The sequence below is a fragment of the Elgaria multicarinata genome, chromosome 2 (genome assembly GCF_023053635.1).
Source record: "Elgaria multicarinata webbii isolate HBS135686 ecotype San Diego chromosome 2, rElgMul1.1.pri, whole genome shotgun sequence".
In the NCBI taxonomy this organism is placed as follows: domain Eukaryota; kingdom Metazoa; phylum Chordata; class Lepidosauria; order Squamata; family Anguidae; genus Elgaria; species Elgaria multicarinata.
This window is the reverse complement of record NC_086172.1, coordinates 28,758,830-28,781,269: the sequence shown is the minus strand read 5'-3', so window position 1 is coordinate 28,781,269 and position 22,440 is coordinate 28,758,830. Positions and strand designations below refer to the sequence as shown.

At 40.0% G+C, this 22,440-nt stretch overlaps 1 protein-coding gene across 1 annotated transcript in view; it reads right to left on the bottom strand.

Annotated features, from left to right (window-relative positions):
* Positions 1-22,440, bottom strand: part of HECW2 (HECT, C2 and WW domain containing E3 ubiquitin protein ligase 2) — a 198,942-nt gene that overhangs the window by 161,930 nt on the left and 14,572 nt on the right. Inside the window, exon 2 of the mRNA XM_063116233.1 lies at positions 18,071-18,180. The gene's annotated coding sequence lies outside the window, so the exon portion shown is untranslated. The remainder of the gene's footprint in view (positions 1-18,070; positions 18,181-22,440) is intronic.

The following is a 22,440-nucleotide window of genomic DNA, read 5'->3' as shown; positions in this document are numbered from 1 at the left end:
AAGTGTTCATGTAGAAAAATCATGTCATTTTGGGAAAAGAACAGCAATTTGTACTAAAGATGATGACACTCTTTATTCACGTACTGCATGTTATATTTTACTAATATAAAACTAATGAAAAACAACAGAAGTACCGATGGTCTGAATACCTTTATATGTAACAAGGGAAAAGAAAGCAAAATTCTGCGATGATAGTGAGTATGCTCCTTGAAGGAAATATTTTAAATTAAAGATAAATGCTGTTGTAGCATTTTCTGGAAAATGACACAATACTTCTACAGTAATAAGAACTTCCAATATATATAGTAGGATATATTTTTCTATGTGTTTTAGAGGTTTTGCTATAAATTAGTAAGAGCTAAGGACACTAGTATTTTTGTAAATAAAATAGTTAATGAATATATGTAAGAGCAAGTTCAAGGCCAATAACTTATTTTATTGCAATTTTTAATTAAAATCTAGTGCTTTCAACAATATGAAGAGTAAATAGTGGTGGGGGGAAATATTAGTAATTAGGTGAGGTGCACAATTTTTCAAGCATTTATACTGGGGATGTTTTTTGCCAATTGACATAAGCTGCTCTATAGCACATGACACAGCCTTGGGGCAGATCTAATGCACAGGATTGCATAAGTAAATCCAAGTGCAGGGCCATGTTACATCCTGTGCTGCCTGCCTGTTAGGTAGGCAGCACTGTGGTCAGAGAAACATAGGCATTTCCTAAACAGACTACCTAGAAAATAAGCCCCAATTAACGGGATGTATAACTGCTTTCAAAAACAAACAAATAAATAAACAACAAAATGCAATAGGTACCAATACAATCATAATGTGGAAATATGGATCCGGCTACAAATATCTCCTAAATTAATGTTCTGCACACTGGTTGTGATATCTTGATTCAAATTCACCATCATTCTGCCTGTTATTTTTATTGTGAACCACTGTAGGATTTTATTAGATTCAGCAGTATATAAATCTCACAAATAAATAATGCATAAATTATTTTGCTTTTACTACCAGCATAGGAGATTACTGGAATGCCCATATACCTTCCTAGCACAGCCTGTAGAGATAAGCAAGAATCAATGTTTCAGAGATCAGTATAATGAAAAGCTCGCCTTACTTTTTCTCTTACAAATCCCCAGAGGAGTTGAAGTGCAAGGTTCTCTCTACCTTTATCAGATGCTGTTCCTTAAGGAGTGTGAATAGATGGAAACAGACATCTTTCCTGAAAGCTTCAGCCTCTCTCTTCTTTGACAAGCGTGTCAGAGTAGCAGTACAAAGGAATAAAAGTAGTAAAAAAAAACCCTCTCTAGATGGCCCCAACGTTGATAAGGATGACAGACTGACAACGCCTGTGATTCATGCTATATATGTTAAGCAATAATGATGACTTAAATTGGGCCCACATTTGTTCATAGATCGCTATGAAGAAATCAAACCTTTTCCTCTTAACAAGCTTCTCAAAGTTGAGATGTGATTATTCACAGCAGCTTCTGCAGCCAGCCAAAGGTACACAATCTGGTTTAAGGATTTATTTAGCAGCTGATTAAGGCTGGCCATTCTCATTACTGGTGATAAGCCCAACCCATAGACGTGCCACAATAGTACTGCAGTTTAGCTACATCAAGTTTAACGCATGAAGCACTGTGTTATGGTTATCAAAAGAGTTCTTTTTTAAGCTCCCACTACAGGACTGGCTTTAGGGGGTGGGTCACCTAGGGCGCCAAGCTGACCAGGAAGGGTGGTGCCACATTCAGCTGGAGGGAGCACCAAGCAGAGGTGGAAGGGCTGCCAAATAGCTGGAGGGGGTACCAAGCTGAGCTGTAAAAGGGACAACCAACAGAGTTGGAGCGGGCCACCAAGTAGAACTGAAGGTGGAGTGGGTACCAAGCTGAGCTGGAGATGGACACAACTATACTTTCTTCTAGCCATTACACAGTACATAGGCTGCAACAAACATGGACCACATATCCAAATAAGTATCCATTTGAAGGTGATGTCTGTATGCCACCTGTTCAAATATTGAAAGAGTTGCATGGTCTCCAATCCATTGCATTATAGGAGGTAAGTGTTTATCCTTCCAGTATTGCTGAATATGATACACCCTAAGATCCATAGTCGTGACAGTTGGATGCAAAAACGGCAATGTATTGATTGGGCATTTTGTGGTGGCGCCCACAGCAGTATCTCAACTTCCCAAATGCGCCCACAGGTCTAAAAAGTTTGGGGAGCCCTGCACTGGACTATGTTGGATCTGTAACAGCAATTCAAACTCTGCATATGGAAAGAGGTGGCACATGGGAAAGAAAGGTGAAGAACCACACTGCATGGTTTGGCACCAATACAGAGAACAATGCAACAGAGCTAGCATCTACTGTGATAGGAACATCTGCTGACATAACAGAGGGCGAAACACTAGCAAAGTAAAATAGAAGGAAGGTTATGTGAAAGCCAAATTAATTAACAATTAGAAACATGTTAACAACACCCTCTTGGTGGCAAGGAAAATCATTATGCAGAGGAAACAGCGTGCCAATTAAAAAGATGGAAAGCCCTCCATTATGATGACATAGACCATGTAAATTAAGCATCATTTCATCCACTTTCCAGAGGCAATAATCAGAATAGTAACAGTGAATCCCTATTTAAGTCTCCACCTAGCAATTTTATCACAGCAAGACAGATCAAACCATTTCATTTAAATGGATTTCACAAACACAGAAAAAGAATAAGTATCCATCTATCCTGCAGCATTTCTAGCACCAAAGTTATACCTGTACTTCCCATTCCAATGCAGCACAAATTGTAAAAAAAGAGGCCATGAAAAAAATACCTCAATCCAGATATGATGGTTGCACTGAGTATGACACAGCACTGACACTGTCCATGCAAGCATGTAGGAATTTCACATGGGATCCTAGGGACTGCTGTGTTTTCTGGACTTAGAGACAAAGCACAGTGTGAACCTTGCAGGGTTCACATGATGCACAGGGCATCCCGGTAGCAGGGAGGGATGATCCCTCCCTTGGCCTGGGATATCAACCTACAGTTGTAACCCATTTTTTCTGCGTACTTGGGCTGATCCAACGTAGCTGTCTGTCCCAGCTCCTCGCGAGTAACCGCAAGGAGCCAGGAGTCGGGCTCCCAGGGGTGGGGGGAGCAGGGAAAATTAGTTTTCTTTAAAAAAAAATACTTACAATTTGCGCACGAGCGCTATGTCCCCTTTAACAAAAACAAAACAAAATGGCAGGCGCGATGTTGCGCGCCGCGTGTGAACCAGGGCGATGATCTCACAATCAAAAAATCGTGAGATCGCCTCCCTCCAACACCCTCATCTAGCTGAGGCCCTAGTCTCAATAAAAAGAGATGCTGGTACAAGCTAAAATAGCCAACGTTTATGGAGCACTCATAGCAGACCTGTATCAAACAATTGTAAAAACGTGTTAAAACTGCCTGATACATTTTGATCCTGATTTGTCTATAAATAGACTAAGAGATTGGTACCATTTATGTAGTTGTCCTGCACGATCACATTGGATTCCTTTAAAACCTCAAGCTACAGACTTATCTAAGGCGAAGAGGCTACAAGCATGTGACAGGAAAGGAAATCAGCTGTGAGATTACAAATTTTGAGTAAAGCTGCATCTCCTCTGGAGGGCATGCAGATTCCAAAAAGGACCAGCATGTCTAAGGGACGAGGATGGCAATGCATCTGGAAAGCCTGCCTCCAGTATCTCTGACAGCAGTGATGCCACTGCCACAGGGCAAGAATGACGAGACAGTGCATCCTTCCCATGGCAACAACAGTGTCACCAACAGGAATGGAGAACCAATTGCTTCCACTGGGCATAGGCTCCTGATACTACTATTGCTACTAACTTAACAGCTCGGCAAAGCAATGATGGGTGCTTCTCTCCCAGACACGTAAGAATGGAAGTGAACCTCACAAGATGCTGAAGAAAGACTAGGTTTTATTCATGACGGCTCCAATTTACAGTTGTTACACCAGATGTGTTTCACAGAAACATAGTAAGTTACCTTATGTTGAGTCACACTATTGAACCATCTGGTCTGATATTGTCTACAGTGGCAATAAACAAATATTTATTTATTTATTACATTTATATACCGCCCCATAGCCAAAGCTCTCTCGGCGGTTTGCAAAGGTTGTATGCAATGATAAAAATGCAATGATAATATAAATAAGTAAATAAATAAGAATTTGCTGCCCTTTCACGACACTCAGAATCAGCTGCCTAAGGTGGCTGCTTCACTTTGACCAACAGTTGGACCAGCCCTGGCTCCACTGCTGTCCTACAGTTCTTCCTCATCAGAGGCAATAAAAAAGCACATCAAGTAAATACAAATTAACCATTACATCATGTTTAGAACATTAATATGACATTGTAAGCCTATGCGGCAGGGTCTTGCTATTTACTGTTTTACTCTGTACAGCACCATGTACATTGATGGTGCTATATAAATAAATAATAATAATAATAATAATAATAATTCAAAACTTGTAATTAAATAAATACATAGTTTGCATTTAAAAAGAACACAGAACCCATGGAAGCTCAATGCAAGAAACGATTAGTGCTTCCAATTCTCACAGGTTGGGGGAAATTGTAAGCGTGCCAATTACTTCTTTTGAGTTTTGTTTTGATTGTTAACAACAATACCCTATCATTTCCAAACACACAAGTGATTTGTATTCCTAACTTTGTCTGTAAGGTGTGAGAGGATGATGTGCCTTCTACCAGGACTAAATAAATTCAAAGAATCCATAATTTGAAGTGCGACCTAAAATAACAATAGATAAACTACACACACACACTAGATAAACTACACACACTATGTATCTAGGTAAAGTGCATTTTTGTTATTTTAGGTCAGAGCCAATGGAGATCTAGGTTCTAGTTTCCACTTGGTCATGAGGCTCACTGGTAACTTTGGACCAGTCACCGACTCTTAGCCTAACCTACCTCAGAGAGTTGTGAGGATAAAATAGAGAGGAGGAGGTTAATGTAAGCTGTCTTGGGTTCCTTGCAAGAGGAAAAAAAGATGGGATATAAATGTAATAATAAAAATTAATAAAATACAGATACTGCTGATGGTTCAAGCAAAAATTCTCACTGTAATGATGGAAATTCTCACTGTAATTAGTATTAGATGGAAATGCACAGCTTTTGCTAAACAGCACAGTTGACTCACAGTCCCCAACTATGCATATAAGCCAACTTGCTATTTGTATGTACACAGGCTACATTGCAGACGCAAATGAGGAAACATATTTATTTATTTATTTATTTATTTATTACATTTTTATACTGCCCAATAGCCGAAGCTCTCTGGACGGTTCACAAACATACTTTGAGGATGAGGCTTGCCACCTGCGAAGAACACTCTGTAGTCTTTTAGGGCATCTCATAGCATAGGTACAAGGGAAATGTATATAGAGTCAAATGCAGCATTGTGCAGGCAAGCTATAAATATGAGATGTTATGATGTGCAGCAGCAGACTTTGAAACATGCTGTTTGAAACTGAAGAAGGTTATCAGTCCTACAAAAATATTTCCTCAGGCTCTTACTTCCACATTAATAGGTTGTTGGCCTCTTCAGATCTTGACTAAATATGTATCATACGTTTATGTACGTTTTTGCATTTTACTACTGTCCACTTAAATCTTGTCAATCTTTATTACTGCGATTTATCTTGTTTAAGGTGAACAGTCCTCGTGTTTTCAAAGATTTTCTCCTGGTGGAAGATTTTGAATGAATTTAATGTGCAACAGTGACTGCAAATGTTTAATGCTTGTCATTCAACAATCCCAAAATGTTTGAACTTTCTAAACACACAGCGTTGTTCAGACATAATTCTGAACACGCACAGTGGTCTTGTTCAGATGCAATGCTACATTAAGGTTTAACATTATAAGAACAAGCGTTATGTCCTTCCCCTCTCCTCCTTAGCTGTGAGGAGGTGATTGTGGAAGCATTTGCTTCCATTGTTAACTAACCACAGTTTATCGTTATGTCTGAACCTGGACAGACAGTTTTAGTATAAATTAGGACTTAGGAAAACAAGCCAACTTCAAATCACAAAGTTTATGATCCAGGCTTGTTTCCTTCAACAATTTTTAATGCCATCAGCAGCAGCCCGCTTCAGATGATAATTCCAGGTTTCATAAAACATACTATTTGTTGTAGCAAATATATTTGCCTTTCCATCTAAGAATCCCAGAGGCATTCTTGAATGTCTGTTGTAGGAATATTTATCTCATTACTTTCCAATAACAGCCCCTTCCAATACTTGGTATCACATGATATCCTTTTTTTTCTGGTTGCAAACACTCTTAAAATGCAATCCTGCAAAACCCACGGAGTTCAATAGAGCTGGTCCCAAATAAATGTGGTTAGCATTTCAGTCTGACTTGGAGAAAAAGAGCAGAAAAGCCATGCTCTAAGTAATACCTCCATGCCAATTCTGCTCAGCTTGTTTAATTTGTGGTAACACAGTTTCCCCAGAAGATTTCCCTGTCTCTTTTGCAACCACATTTACCAATGAGGTTTCCCCATCCTTTAACAAATGATAATAACAAATCTTTAAAAGAAGAATGCTTGTGATTAGCTTTACCCTGATCATTTGCACACACTAAAGGAAGAACTTCTATACATAGTAGATTTTCAAGAGTTAAAGAGTAGTCTCCCATGCCAGTGATCTTTCCTGCTCTATTGCCATGTGAATTCAAGAGACTTAATACCACCTTACAATTATATTTTCCCTATGCAGACATAACCTCAGTAAAACAGGAAACCATGTACACCCACATATTCTTCCATGCAAATTGCACCAATGACCATGTTTCCATGGTGAAACATGTTTGGATAGCTGCTGCAATGACATGTAAAGAAGCCTTCAGAGCTAAGTACACTACCTTAGAAGTAAGCCCCATTGACTTGAAATGAATTTATTCAAAGAAAACAGACTTAAAATCGCACTATAAATTTAAACAAAACTTATGAATATTTTTATTTTTTCACTCTCTTTTAATCTGATATAAACTGGACAGTTTGCTAGCAAAATTCTAAGCAAGAGATTAAACTATGGCCTTAGCTAGACCTACCTGTTATTGTGTGATGGAGGGGTGAAGATCTTGCAATGTGTTTATCGTGAGATCCCCCCTCTGTTCACACACAGTGCGCGACGACCTCAGAGGGAGAGTCATCGCCCCTGCCATTTTGGGTTTTTTCTTAAAGGAGATGCGCACAAGCGTTCCTGCGCAAAAGGTAAGGTGTTTGTTTTTTTTAAAAAAAATCCCCGCTCACCCCACCCCACCCCCGATGGGCGCAGTGCTCCTGAGGAGCTCTGTGCCTTGTGCACAAGTTCCTGTTCCTTATGAGGAACCGGGACAAACTGCAATGCCCAGCCACACATTCTGCCATCTTGAGATCAGCCCAGGACTGCGGAAAAACTGGGCTCAAAGTGTAGGGCAGGATCCCGGGGCAAGGGAGGGATTGTCCCTCCCTAATCCCGGGATACCCTGTGCGTCATGTGAACGCACAGGGGCGATCCTGGGGATCGCCCCGGGATTTCGCCCCATCTAGCTATGGCCTAAATTAGCTTTAAAAACATCTGTCCAGCACCTACTTGAATCCTATTCCCTTTCATTTCCACCACTCCCCCCATATCTCACTATTGCTCTCATTACAGAACAAAAAGTGGCATCAACTTCTCTAACACCAAAAGAAATAGCTTCCCTCCTGGGGGGGAAAATCAGAGAAAATCACCTCCACAATTAACTGATGATTTTTTAAAAAAACCATGTAGCAGTACTCTCCCCCACATGGGAAGCTGACATAAAATATTTTAAAGCACACCCTTGGAAAAAGGACAGCAGTCCATAAAACCAATCTTGGACTTACGTTCACATGTTGTTTTACTTTTTTGTTATTAATTCCATTTCTGCAGTAATTTAATTCCATCATGTCTGCAATATCTACACGTTGTGCTCTACTGAGACCAAATTCTTATTCCACTCACAATAAACAATAATCAACAGATATTTCATGCCAATATCACACCTGTGTGTCTGTATGGTTGGTATTCATCAGATCAAGCAATGAGACCAGTAGTTGCTTTTGTGAATACCCTAAATTGCTTAACTTCTTACTCAGTTACAAATAAAATTTATTCAGCATTCATTATTCCCTAGTCACAGTTTTTTATGGGTTCTTTAGACAGAAGTGTGACCCTCCAGTTTCACATCTGTTTTTAAAGAGCACTTTCAGCAGGTTTTTTTTAGAGCAGTGGAAATGCAGTACCGTATTTCTTCGATTGTAAGATGCCATCGATTGTAAGACGCACACTAATTTCAGTATCACCAACAGGAAAAAAAAAACCCTAAGACACACCCACGATTCTAAGATGCACCCCATTTTTAGAGATGTTTATAGGGGGGGGGGAGTGCATCTTGGAATTGAAGAAATACGGTATTATTTCTGAAAGCAAAAGAAAATGTTTTTCCCATTTGTGTTATTTGTACTATTCCACTATACCACACTGCCTCCTAGAGGTTATATAGGAGAAAGGGAAATGATCTGAGTGTAGTGCTTGGATCTCAATTCTGCAACAAAACCAAAAACAGATACAGCAGATTGTCTTTCTTTCCAAATAGCTGCACCTTAGTCCAGTCCCATGGTTCAAAGGAAGGAGGGATGGGCATGTGGCTTCCCAATCCAACTTCTGCTATCCACCAGCACCATTCCTGCTTTACACTTACTGGCATTACACTCCACTTCCACTTGGAAGGATGCTGAGGAGTGGAAGGCCTGTGCTGATAGAATAGGCTACTGCCCCAGAGTAACAGCTGTCCACCAGTAGGCAGGTGAGACAACCGATACTGAAGATGCTCAGGATTTGTAATGCACACCATACATGATGAACAGGAATACTATGCAATTGATTAGGAAATACGCTGCTGCCTGACCCTACACTATAGTTTCCAAGAATGTCCGTGTATCAAAATAAGCCAATTCAGAGGGAGGAGGGAGTCTTTTTTTTTTTTTAATGATCATTCATGGAGGAAATTTGTAATTAGTGTCCCAAATGCATTTTGAGCAGAGGGGAGTTCACACTTCACTAAATAACACTAAATAGTTTATTGCTCAGAGTGTGCTTTATGCTCAGAAAAATACAAGCATTATAAACACCTTCACAATTAAGACAGATAATATTATATTTGTGGTAGGGGAACAATAAAGATTCCCTTAACTCTTCCTCTTTGGAAGGGTGTCAAAAATTCATGGTGGTAATTCCAGTGCGATGGCTGAGCTACTGCTGAATTTTTCAGCCATAATCCTACATAAACTCTTGTCATGCGTGATGGAGGGGAAAGCAGGGTCATTCTTGCTGTCTGTGCTCCCATTCCCAACACATTCATTTGAAGGTCCAAACAGCGCTTATGCAATCTCTATTCCAAGGGTGCAGAATCTAAGGCCCAAGAGCCCAATCCAGACTTCCTGGTGACCCAATCTGCAATCCAACCCTTCTGGGGTTCTCAAAATGGCCTTTCTACCTCCCTTGGTCCCACCCACCCCTTTTCCACAACCACTGATCATACTGTGGTATCCTGGCTTTTATGCAGTTCCCCCCCCCCATTCTAAAAAGTAGAAATGCCTCTGCTCTTCAATGGCTTACTGGTTAGGAGCACCTTAAAGCAGCCAAGCCAGCAGTGTAGAGGAGGCAGGCTATGAAATTTGGTCCCGATCCTGCAAACCCCCAAGGTTTCCTAGGCATCTCCCCCTTTTGGGGGCACTTGGGATTTTCGCTCCTCTGAAGTAAATGCGGAGGGGTTTAATGGTGGATTAGTTGCCTCCTGACTGAGAATCAAGTTTTGTCCTGATCCTGCAAAATTTCAGCACTTCAGAGGTGAAACAGCTCCTCAGCTGGGGCTGGAGGACTACAGCAGGACAGGGGGTGGGGTGCGGGATGAGTCCTATCACAGTAGCATATTAGCCTGCTCATGTGGCAGGGGATTGTGGGCTATTTAAAAAATAAGCTATTGAGGTAGCTTTTTAACCACCATGGGCTATCACGATGTCCGAACGCAGCCATAATCACTGGCAGTAAGAGCTTTAAGCTAAAATATGCTGGTATTATAGGTATTTTATTTATGCTCCATTTGCCTTTAGCCCCCACCCACTATTGGAATGCAGCCCCCAAGAGCTTCTCCCAAATGGAACTTGGGAGAAGAGGCTCAAAACCCCTGTGTCATGTGTAGCCCTGCTCCCCCTGGTTTGGAAGAAGGTATTTCAGGTAACCAATCAGAATCAGAGGAGTTGGTGCCAGACACAGGCCAGCCTGTACCAGTGGGGGAGAAAACTCTCATGGACTCTTCACCAGCTGGTGGTGAACCTCTCCAGAGCTCATCTCGTCAAGGGCAAATAATACACAGTCAGTGGGAAGCCAACATTCTTCCGAAGGAGAGAGCATGGACAAGCTAGCTGATCCTAGAGTATGTCACAGACTAAAACAGGTGGAGCGAAAGGTAGGCAAGAGAAATTTGGCCCGGCTCGCATTGCATCAGAAGCCGCCTCAGAACTAGTCTCTCTGAAGTTAACACGTCTTGGGAAAAGGCTTTACATTCTTCTTGAAAGGACAATTGTCTCGCTTAGTTTGCATAGTTTTGCCTAGGGGGAAAGTTCCAAGAGACTAGACTTTCTTCAGATGGGAAGAGATGTTTATTGCTTAAATAAAGCTTTGTGGATTACTTAGCAGGCCTCGCTATTGTCTCCCAAGAAGGCAGGAGGTTTTGAGAAACACGACACCCTGCTCCATTCCAACTTTCAAATGAAGTTAGGGATTGGGTACACTATGTGTGATCTCTCTCCCACCCATATGGATTGAGTGTATGTCTTTTAAAAAAGCTAACAGCAATAGTATTTCCAGTGGTAGCTAAGACTGTAAACAAGCAGTAAAAGCCAGTGCAAATGCAACCTGAGATTAAAACTTTTATAAAGAGAGATAATACAATGCCACCTTAAACAGACTCCAGTTTTTTTAATGTACACTAATATCTTATATTCTAATGCTATATTATAATCCTGATTCAATTTTCTGAGTGCCATCACTCATGTAGCCAAATAGCAACAACCACAGACAAGAAGGAGGTGTTACCAGACACAGAGTGCAGAGCCTAATATAGTCAAAACAGCACCATTTACATACAATGAAGTAGCAGGAACTTCAAGGGAATCCAAAGCTTTGCAGAAGTACATTTTTTAAAAAATATTTAAAAACCCTTTATAGAGTGGAAAAGACTCAGTGCTCAGCCCAATGAGGACTAAGCATGCTCAGTGGGGCACAGAATGCTAACTGAGGCGGGGGGGGGGGGTCGAGTTGAAAGGGAAAGTGTAATGGGAAACCAGAAGGGAAAGGAATGGAATGGAATATCATGAACAGGAGCACACTGAGTTCACAACATTTTGTTGGAGATCACACTTATCTGTTCTGTGTTTCTAGATTCTTCTTCTTCTCCATTTCTCAACATCAACAGATGAATCTAATCAAACCTAGTTTTCTAGCTGAAGAGAGCAGTTCATGAAGCCAGAAGAAATCGGTAGTAATTTAATTCAATTCTGTAACATCATTTTTAACTTAACAACTAACACAGCAGTGAAACAAATTTCACTCTGACAGGATGCTTTCATATCAAGAGATGAGGCAAACAGCAGGAATGGGTTGGACGAAAGCACAGCTACTGGGATCAACCACAGCGCTAAGATCTAGCTTTCAAATAGGATGGTGCTTATTGTTGGATACATGAAACATACACAAATTGTGCATGGAAACTTCGGGATTAAGAACAAATGAGGAACTCACAAGCAACTGGTAAATATACCGAGAAGAGAATTAGTGACATTGTCAAAGAATAGCTAGAAGTGGTGGGTTTCCATATCGCTCAAATTTCTAAAGAGGCCTTCCCCCTCCCCAAATGGGCATCCACTGGCCTAATTCTGGAAGGTTTTGCCTATAGTATTCTTTTTTGGTGCTACAGCATCTTTTGATCTCACTCATTGACTACTATGGCAACCATTCCCAGCTTTAGTTTTTGTTTGTTTGTCTAAGAAAAATGAGAGTCAGGCACATTCAAGACTGCATACCTGAACATCCACCCAATTTGCTAAGTTAATACATTTACAAATTCATTTCCTCAACACAGAAATTGGCTCATTCCAGTTATTTTGTGTGCTGATGTCTATGGCCCATTGTGGAATGAAATCCTTATTTTGCTTTGTTCTTAAATTATGCAGCCTTCTCCTGCTGTGGCTAGTAAATCATTCATAAGTCTGCATTAGTGAGTAAGAAATAAATTATTACTAACAGTGTGCACAGAGGCCTCAGTGCAGTGGATGTGAAACATTTTGCGGAACAATGATGTGGTCGTATATTTCTTATGCTTAAATAATAAATAGGGAGCGGTATGGAACAGATTTATCCTGAAGAAAGAGAGGGGATTTGCATTGATATACAGTGGAGTCATTTGTTCTTCTAGCTCATGATTTCTGCATTAAAAATGGAATCAATCCATGTACAAAATTTTACCATGTTTTGAATCTAGTTCTGAAAGCAGTAATTCCATATGCTTTAAAAGGACATGTTTTCTTTTGTCATATACTGCTTTCCTGTAAAAAAAAAATGTCTTCACTGATCTTGAATTCAAGAGCTTGGTTCAGTCATAATTCTAAACTACAACCTCTCATCCTCTCCCCTAACACAGTCCAAGGAGACACAAAGCGTTCATCTCCAGTTTTGAACTAACCAGAGTTTCTTGTTAAGTCCAAACTCAGGGGAAACTGTGGTTAGTTTAAACTAGGGGTGGGCAGATGTTTTGGTCTACAACTTCCATCATCACTCTTCATTAGCTATGCTGGCTAGAGTGGATAGGAATTGTAAACCAAAAGATCTAGAGGACCATAAATTGTCTAACCAATTTGAACTATGGATTGAGATCAAATTTAATCATAAACTACAGTTTGATCTTGGCTTGACTGAACAAAGCATAATTTTTCTGCATTGGAAATGAGAAACTCTGGTTAGTTTAGAACTGGAAGTAAAATTTTCTAATCCTTTCCTCATGGCTACAGGAGAGAAGAGGAGAGGGTGAGCAATAATGTACAAGCCCAAGATTGATGCATCTTCTACATGAAATTGCATTCTCTAACAAATAAAGATTTGTTAAAGATTATTAGAGTAAACTATACAACCAAGTACACAGGAAAAGAATAAAAAAAATTATGATTTCAAAGAGCTAAGGAGTACTTTCTCAGATTTCAGTAAATATAGAGAGAAAAGCATTATATCTTAAAGCTTTACTACAAGCATCTTAAAAATATAAGGTTCAATATGACGGATTGCTATGAAAGAGTTCAGGTTAGGGGTTTAGTAACTGGCTCAGAACACAGTTGCTCAAGTCCTTCTTTCAACTAAAGAACTGGAACATATCTCACAGATATTGTATCAGTTGCTCTGGTTGCTAGTGCATTTTGGAGCCAACTGAAACTGCTGGTTTTAACATTTTAAGTCCTAAATATATTGGGGCCTGGTTATTTGAAGGACCACCTTCACTGTAAGAATCTCCTCATGCCCTGAGATATTCTTTGAAGGCCCTCTTCATTGGCTTGCCATTGAGGGCAGTTAGACTGGCTGGCAGTAGAGACAGGGCCTTTTCATTGGTAGCTCCTTAGGGGAGTGTCACATTCCATTGCAGAGTCTGTCATCCCTACCGAGCAATAGCTCAAGCACGGGGGCATGGGGTTAGGCAGCAGCTGAAATAGGTCTCAAACAGAGCAGGTTCAGAGTCCCAGACAGAACTGCAGGATTTGGGTACTTTAACCTCAGATTCAGGAACATGAATTCCAGGACAGCATGCAATGATAAAAATACAATACAATAAAAACAATACAATGCAATACATATAACAATAAAACGGGAAAGCATCAAGACTATGCTTGGGAAAATAAATATGACTTAACCTGGTGCTGAAAAGACTGGAATGTTGATGCCAGCCAAACTTCCTTCAGGAGGTTGTTCCAAAGTCAGGGTGTCACCACAGAAAAAGCCCTTCTCTTTGTACATGCATAATGCACCTCACCAACTGCCAGTACTCAGCAAAAGGCCTTATCGGTAGAACTTAATACATGAGTAGCATGGGAGAAGGTGCTCATTAAGGTACATACAACAGTGTTCTTCAGGTTCTCCCTAGTCTGTAATTAAATCTTATCTTCTGGATGCATCTTCTTGATTTTAGTGCACATGCATGCCAAGATATTCACATGGACACAATACTCTAGTTCACTGCTTCCCTTCCTCCCGACTCCCTGGCAGAGATCCTTGGCATCAGAACAGGGCTGTTTCAAGAACAATAGAATGTCCCTATTTGCATCTCTGAATGTTGGCAGATAAATGATTATGTATAGATTAAGTTTGGGCAAAAAGTCAGTTTGAGTATTGTCCCAAGTTAGCCATTTCTTCGCCAAACAGACATCATCCCATGGTAATGGATCATGAAATTTAAAATCAGTTTCCTTTCTGATGGGTACCAAATCCTTTGAAAAAGACCCATACACAAAATGATCCCATGAATTCTGACCTTTGGAAATCCCCCTTGTCAGCCTGAGGATGTGACAAATTTTTAATGATAGGTGCTGCGAATGTTAACATCCTCCCTGTGGTGATGGATGTGGGTTAAGTAGTTCCTTGGCAAGATGAAATGAATCTTTATGGCTACTTCTCAAATTTGGGAGGTGGAAAGGACTGAAGCTAGGCCTTAAAAATAAAATGAAGTAAATATGGGTTGGCTACTTGAGTGTTGGTGAAGTGCTCAGGCAGCACAGGTGAGGATAGATTGACCCTATTTCCACCTGTACAATTAATAGGTTGAGCTTTCCATTTTGGAGGGTCATTCGATCTCGAAAGTAGGAAGCGTGGCAACAAAGCCAGTTGTGGTTTTTATTGTATTGCGCACTTAGTGTGATTTGTTGGGTTTGAACGTATTAAAACTTATTCTGTTTTTACCATCACTACAGATTAGGGAAATTAGGGTAGCCATTCACACATTGTCAAATAAGAGGAAATTCATCAACAAAAAAAGAGAACAAAAGAGGATACAGATTTGCATGAAGTTTGCATATGCTAAGAGAGAGAGGGAGATGCAAATTTAGAAATAATTAGAATTTAAATAGAAAAACAATACCTCTCACCATAAAAGGGAAGACTATGACCAGGTGACCCATGTGCCTGTTGCTCAGTCTGCAGACCAGGTATTTACCATTGAAAGGCAACTTCAAGGGCCCTGCACTCCCTTCTGATGGTTTTTGATCTTTACACTGGACTTGGAATGGGCAGCTTTTCAAACAGAGGACACCTGCAAATAGAGGACTGCCATGGTAGTGGAGTTGGGGGCATGTTCTCATTTCTTAGGCTGGATAATTCCATTCTTCTTCTTCTCATGCTAATCTTGGACCAGGGGTGGGCAACTTGTGACTCTCCAGATATTTTGGCCTACAACTTTCAAAAATATCTTATAAGTCAGCACCAAACTTCTAGAAACCAAACAGATCTCCAATTTTGCAGTTGAACTATTCCATTCCCCGCAAAAGCCTACTAGTTCTCTTTAGATTCCTATACTAACAGCCTGAACCTATGCGTTTTTACCTGAAATCACATAGGGTTCACTGAGATTTACCCCCAAATAACTAAATACAGAACTGCAGTCTCACTACTTTATTTATGTCTGAGGTTTAATTTATAAATTAGACATTGCAACAGTGTAGAACATTGAGCCAAGGAATCACTTAACTCAATATTAAAAGCTAACAATATTTTCAAGAACAATTAACTAAACTTTTAAATTTGAAAATGGTAAGCTTCATGAAAGGTGGCATTTTTCTCAAAAAATGCTCCATTGTACATAGTTAAAGAACCACTTGCCAACCATAGCCAAAATATGATCTATAAAGCACACACACTCTTCATTTCAAAATGCTGTTTAAAGTTGGCCATCCTTGTATTTATTCATCAGTTCAATTTGAACAAGTGCTAAATAATGAGAAAGCAACAATAAAAATCAGTCCTGCATGTATTTGCAAAATGTTGCATCATTTCAAAAGAATCAGAACCAAACTGCAGAGCTAAAACTCTCATTCATGCAGTGTTGGTTTCTGAAACATGCCCTTTTTTATATCAAAGTATGGGATTAGCCAAAGCTTTTGCTAATCCCTAAACAACAGGTTCTGAAATCCTTTCATCTTGAAGGAATAAAATGCTGTGACTCTTTATTGTAAAGATGATCAAGGGTTGGGTGGGTGAAAGGAAGATTAGATGGTAAAGATACAAGGGGGTCTTCAAAATCTTTGAGCTGTAAAAACAACAACTCCTGACTTTTTCAACAAATTTATAAGTAAAGTCAGTATCATCCTCCACGTATTGTACGTAACATGGGGGATGAAGCTGAGGGAATCCTGGCTTCCCTAAGGCCAGAGGAGGAGAGAACAGAAGATTGTCTGAGCTGCTCTGAGAAACTCAATCCGGGTGGAACGAATTCACTGGGAAAAGCAGGGCAAATGCTGCAGCAAAGCTCCATCCCAGCCTACATTTATACCAGTTACCTAGGGAGGTCGTGGGCTCTCCCACACTGGAGGCATTCAAGAGGCAGCTGGAGAACCATCTGTCAGGGATGCTTTACGGTGGATTCCTGCATTGAGCTGGGGGTTGGACTCCATGGCCTTGTAGGCCCCTTCCAACTCTACTATTCTATGATTCTATGATTTGAACCCTATGAAGTGAGCCTACGCATCTACATATGATCATGCTGGGAGGCCCCTACGTGCATGCCCTTGCTTTGTACATTTAAAGAAATACACATAGGCAGGCTGGGAAGGAATCTACTACTGCAATGCTACCCTTCCCCCTTATGCACCTAGACTAAACTTCTGAAAAGGGGTCTGGTTCTAGCCACTTGTACTCTAAATTACTATACTACATCAGTTCTCAACTGTACAGTTTTTCTCTACATAGGAAGGTGCCTTAAAACAAGTCGGCGTCAGTATTGTTTACACCAGTGTGGCCAAACCTTGGGTCCCCAAATTTCACATCATCCCTAACTATTGGCCATCCATGTTGGCTGGGGAAGATGAGTCGTAATTCAGCGTCATTTGGGGACCTAGGACTGGGGAAGTCTGGTTTACGCTGGCAAGCAGCAGTTCTCAGGGAGTTCGGGAGCTGGCCTTTCCCAGCCCTACCTGGGCTAGGGCTACACCACCACAACAGTGTGGTGTAGTGGCTAAGGTGTTGGACTGGGAGTTGGGAGATCCAAGTTCTAGTCCCCACTTGGCCATGGAAACCCACTGGGTGACTTTGGGCCAGTCACATACTCTCAGCTCAAACTACTTCACAGGGTTGTTGTTGTGAGGATAACATGGAGAGGAGGAGGATTATGTACGCCGCCTTGGGTTCCTTGGAGGGAAAAAGGCAGGATATAAATGTAATAAATAAATAAATGCTGGGGATTGAAGCTGGAACCTTTTGCATGCATAGCCATGTGCTCTACTTCTAACCTGCAGTCCTTCCCATCTTATTAAACGCTATACAGACATGCCCAAACCATTTCCCAAAGTGTCAGTAACAAAGCATATCTAATTATACATGAGCCTCAGACAGTAGTAATAATATTAATCCTCAAATTGTCTGCAAAGATCTCCACATGCAGAAAGATTCTGAAATAAAAGCACTTTCTAACAAACCATGTCTATTCTGCAATGATATGACTACATCACATACCCACCTTCACCATCTGAACTGGCAGTAAGACAAGAGCTCTTAATTTTAATATACACCACCTGAGAGCAGTAATGACTATGGCATTAGTCATAAATGTCTATTGATTACATTTATGGCATGCCAAAACTAAGATAGGATTTCCTTCAGAAAATGTTAGCCGTTGTCCTAGAAAAACTAATAGTATGCAACAACTCTCTTTAAAGCAAAATTAATTATTCCTACCTAGAATGGTACTCATTTGATTTAAATGCAGAATGATTCAGATGTCCGGTTACATGTTAATTCCTCTTCCCATAACGCTCTAAGAGGCCCCATCAGACACCTCAGTCTATCTAGGAAGAAACAAATACAGCAAAATCTTAAGATGAGGGCTACTACAGAAATGGCAAGATGCTGTCACCTTAGAAGTGAATTGGCATACATATTGGTCCTCCCCACAAGCACATATAACACAGTTCCTGCAGGAACACTACTCGCTGTCCATCTAATGGCCCCTTTCAGACACACCCACATCCACTACAAAGCATCTCTATATTACTGCTAGTTCCCAGCCCCATCAACCCCCCTGCCCCCACTTCAAGCCAATGTAAACCCAAATTATTCCTTGCTTATTCAGTCACAAAATGGCAAGAATTCTTTCTTCTGCCAGCATATTTCCTAATGAAAGAGTCAGGGATGGAGTTAGTTAAGATAGCAAAATAATAATAAGCTCCTTGAAATAAATCTTATTTTTTCTGTTTGAATTTTCCATGCCTCTTAATTACCCTTTTAACTTTGACATTTGATAATACATTTCCTATTAAACAATTATGGGCAAAACTAGATATTACACTAGTCATGGTGCTGCAGTGAAAAAACAGTCCCCATTTCAAGTTCTCCAGCCCCCTCTTTCCTAAGAATGTATGGACATATTTGCATATGTCATGATGTCATCACATGTATTTCCCCACCCCTTTATCACATGATTGGCAGACAATTGCGGGGGCAGCAAAACAACAGGTAAGCATGCCTAAACATCATGGGGGAGAAATTTATATAGAACTCTATTTTGGGCAACAGCCCCGATTTCAAACACACACACACACACACACACACACACACACAATTACAGATAACAGACCCATACAGAGAAGAAATGAATATAATACCAAATATGATTAGTGCATCTATAACCATAAATACAATATATACATACCATGAGGTTTTTAATGGAATTGTCTTAATGTGGATTGAGGGTTTTTAATGGAATTGTTTTCTATGTGATTGTAAAGCACCACGATACCAGAAATGGTGAGGAGGCGCTATAAAAATGCTTAAATAAATAAATAAATAAATGATAATTTTACTAGTTTAAGCAAGTAAAGCATCATTGTCTCCATGAATTCTTGAAAGTTTAACTTAGACATCATAAAATACACTGGGTGTATTCTTTCAACAGAGCCTAGTTCTAAGGGTAAGTGTCTACAAACTAAAAAGAGAAAAATAGTGATTATTCCAAAATTTGTGGAATCAGAATAGTAGAGTTGGAAGGGGCCTACAAGGCCATCGAGTCCAACCCCCTGCTCAATGCAGCAATCCACCTTAAAGCATATCTGACAGATGGCTGTCCAGCTGCATCCTGAATGCTTCTAGTGTGGGAGAGCCCACTACTTCCCTAGGTAATTGGTTCCATCATGTTCAATCATACATATTTTTAAAAAAATACTAGCCAAAACATAAATTGTAACACAAGTGTGGTTGTAAAGTGGCTTGTCAATTTATGGCACAATCCTATGCATATTTAGACAGAAAAATGTACTACAACTCCCAGCATTCTCTAGCCAGTCATGTTGTCTGGGGCACACTGGGAATTGTAGGACTTTTTCCAGCCTACACATGCATAGGAATGCATGCTTAATTTACTGTTTTACTCTGTACAGCACCATGTACATTGATGGTGCTATATAAATAAATAATAATAATAATAATAATAAATGATAAAAAACATTAATGTTTACCAAACCACACACACATTAAACAAGTAAAACAAAATGCATGTCATTTAAGGATGCATTTCTGGATAAAATCCAAGGGTTAATTTTCCACTTCCTAGTAAAACAAAGTGCTTTCAAGGTCAACCAGAAAAACGGAGCCAACTCTTCTTATCTTAGTCACCATTACCAACAAGAATTCCACTGCAGACTGAATATTTTTAACTTGGCACCAAACCACCACACTGTTTCTATCAAACCACAAAATGTATTACAATGGAGACAGCCTAAAAGAACACACCCAAGCTTTTTGGGGATGGAATGGCAACATAAGTATTGTACATGCATTCAATAAGTAAAGAAACTGGGCATACATATTTCAAATTTTATACTGAAATTAGTGGAGCAGAAGGCAAACTTTTTTAAAAAGTGTATAGAGGAAGAATGCTGGAGATGACAATGGGATCTTTAATCTTCTCCATCCTGGACCCTTCCTTGTGCCTCATTTGTAGAACATGACAGCCAAAATTAGTCATTTGAACACTCTCTCTTTAAAAGCCCTTTTCCAGGTCAGTCAAGCCTGTTATTCAGTATAAGGGAAGTGCCATGACACTGCCCTTCCTTCCTCCACAACAAATACCCATGATGCTCGGGCAGATACTCTAGAACATGCTATACAAAAAAAAAGCAATTATGGAGAGTTTATGCCATGGCATCTTCCTCCTTCTAAGAAGGGGGTAAGTTATCCATATTTGGTTTGGTTTTGCCAAGCAGCGCACCATTTTTTTTATTCTTGTTATTGCAATAAAATTGTGTAAAGATGCTATCCTCCCATCAAAATTAGCCAGAATAATGATAGATTTGTATTCTATGATATTCAATGTATTGGTCTTTTCGTCAGTCCTGTGCCCTCTTTGGCTGTGTCTCTCCCCAAAGGCACTGTCTGTTTGGTTCAGCTCATACAACTCAAAGTTAAGAAAGGTGTGGGGAGGATTTTTCCTTTAAAAGGGTGCACGGCAGGACTGCAGTTATCACTGACTGGCTGTCACAGCATTTATTTATTTATTTTGCTACTGCGTTGAAAGCAGAAACCGCTGCCCCCTGTCATAGGAGCCGTTTGGGGGCCCTTCACAAACCATGGGGCCTCAATCTGTGCCACATGGTTACAAGCAAAGCATGCTTACTTCCTGTTGGAGCTGATAAATGTTCTTTATACAGTACCAATAAGCCAGCCACTAAATAAATTATATATATATATATATATATATATATATATATATATATATATATATTCATAGTGGTTGCATTCAGATGTCATGGCTTGTGCACTCCCCCCTCTCCTCTTCTCCTCCAGCACAGTCACAAGGAAGAGTTCGGAAGTGTTCACTTCTTGTTTTGATTAATCTTGACTTGCTATTTGATTCAAATCCAACAAATTGTGATTAATCTTAACTACAATTTGTTTGGAACAAGGTAACTTCAAACCATGGTTTATGAAGCTGGCTTGTTTCAAACAAACCATGGTTAAGAAAAACCAGTTTGTCAGGTTTAATGACATAAAAGCTATGTTTAATCAAAAAGTAGAATACTTGAATCTCCTCACAGCTGTGCTGGTAACAGAGGGGACCATGCAATAAACCATGGGAGCAGCTTCAGTAACCAGGAACTCACCAGGATGAAAGGTTTTAGTGTAATGTCTGAACTGGGATTCTTGCTTTGTTGGTCTCCTAATAAACCATAGTCTGAAACCGAGATTTTAAAATGGTTTTTAAATTACAATTCCTGGTTTAGTTGGGAGCAACAAGTCAAGAGTCGGGTTCAGATGTAACGCTATGAGTTTTTTGGGTTTCTTGTTGCTAAAGCCACTTCTACTGCAGGGCGGAGCCAATTGGGAGCAAGTGGGCATCAGCATGGATGCTCATGAACAAGCCAGGATCTCCAGAATTCTAGTTTATCATTTTGTGTGCCTGCAGCCAGTGTTTCTCATTTTAGAAATGTACTAACGGCCCTTTGCAGATTCCCTTTCATCTTGATTTTGTTTTCTTTGTTCTTCAACAGTCCCCCGAAACTAGTGGCTCCTGGACGTTATACTAAGTATAAAGCCTGTCTTCTGGTGCCATCACTTGGACTGGAAGAGAAATCACTTTATATTGTATCTTATATTATAGTTTTATATTGTTGTTTTTTACTTTGAATGGTTTTAATTTTTGTGAGCCGCCCAGAGAGCTCTGGCTATTGGGCGGTATAGAAATGTAATAAAATAAATAAATAAATAAATAAATCCTTTCCTGTATGCCACCAGAAATATTAGGGACAAAGTGGCAGAGCTGCAAATAATGCTTCTATTAATCACCAGTGGCAAATCAACCAGCCATGTTGCATAAGTACAAGAGATGCCAAAGTTTCAAGCCTCTTCATTTGACACAAATCACATCCCACCCAAACAAGATAAGGTGACATTCACACAATTAGCAATTGCATGAATGGTTTTTTTAAAAAAATAAATAGCAGGTGTCAGGGTGTGATCCAGATCAGAACTGCAGTGGGATGGTTGAAGGGTGAAGGGTTAAAGCCCCCCTGTCTTCCATGTCAGGGTCCCAATTCAGATCAGGGCCAGCTATT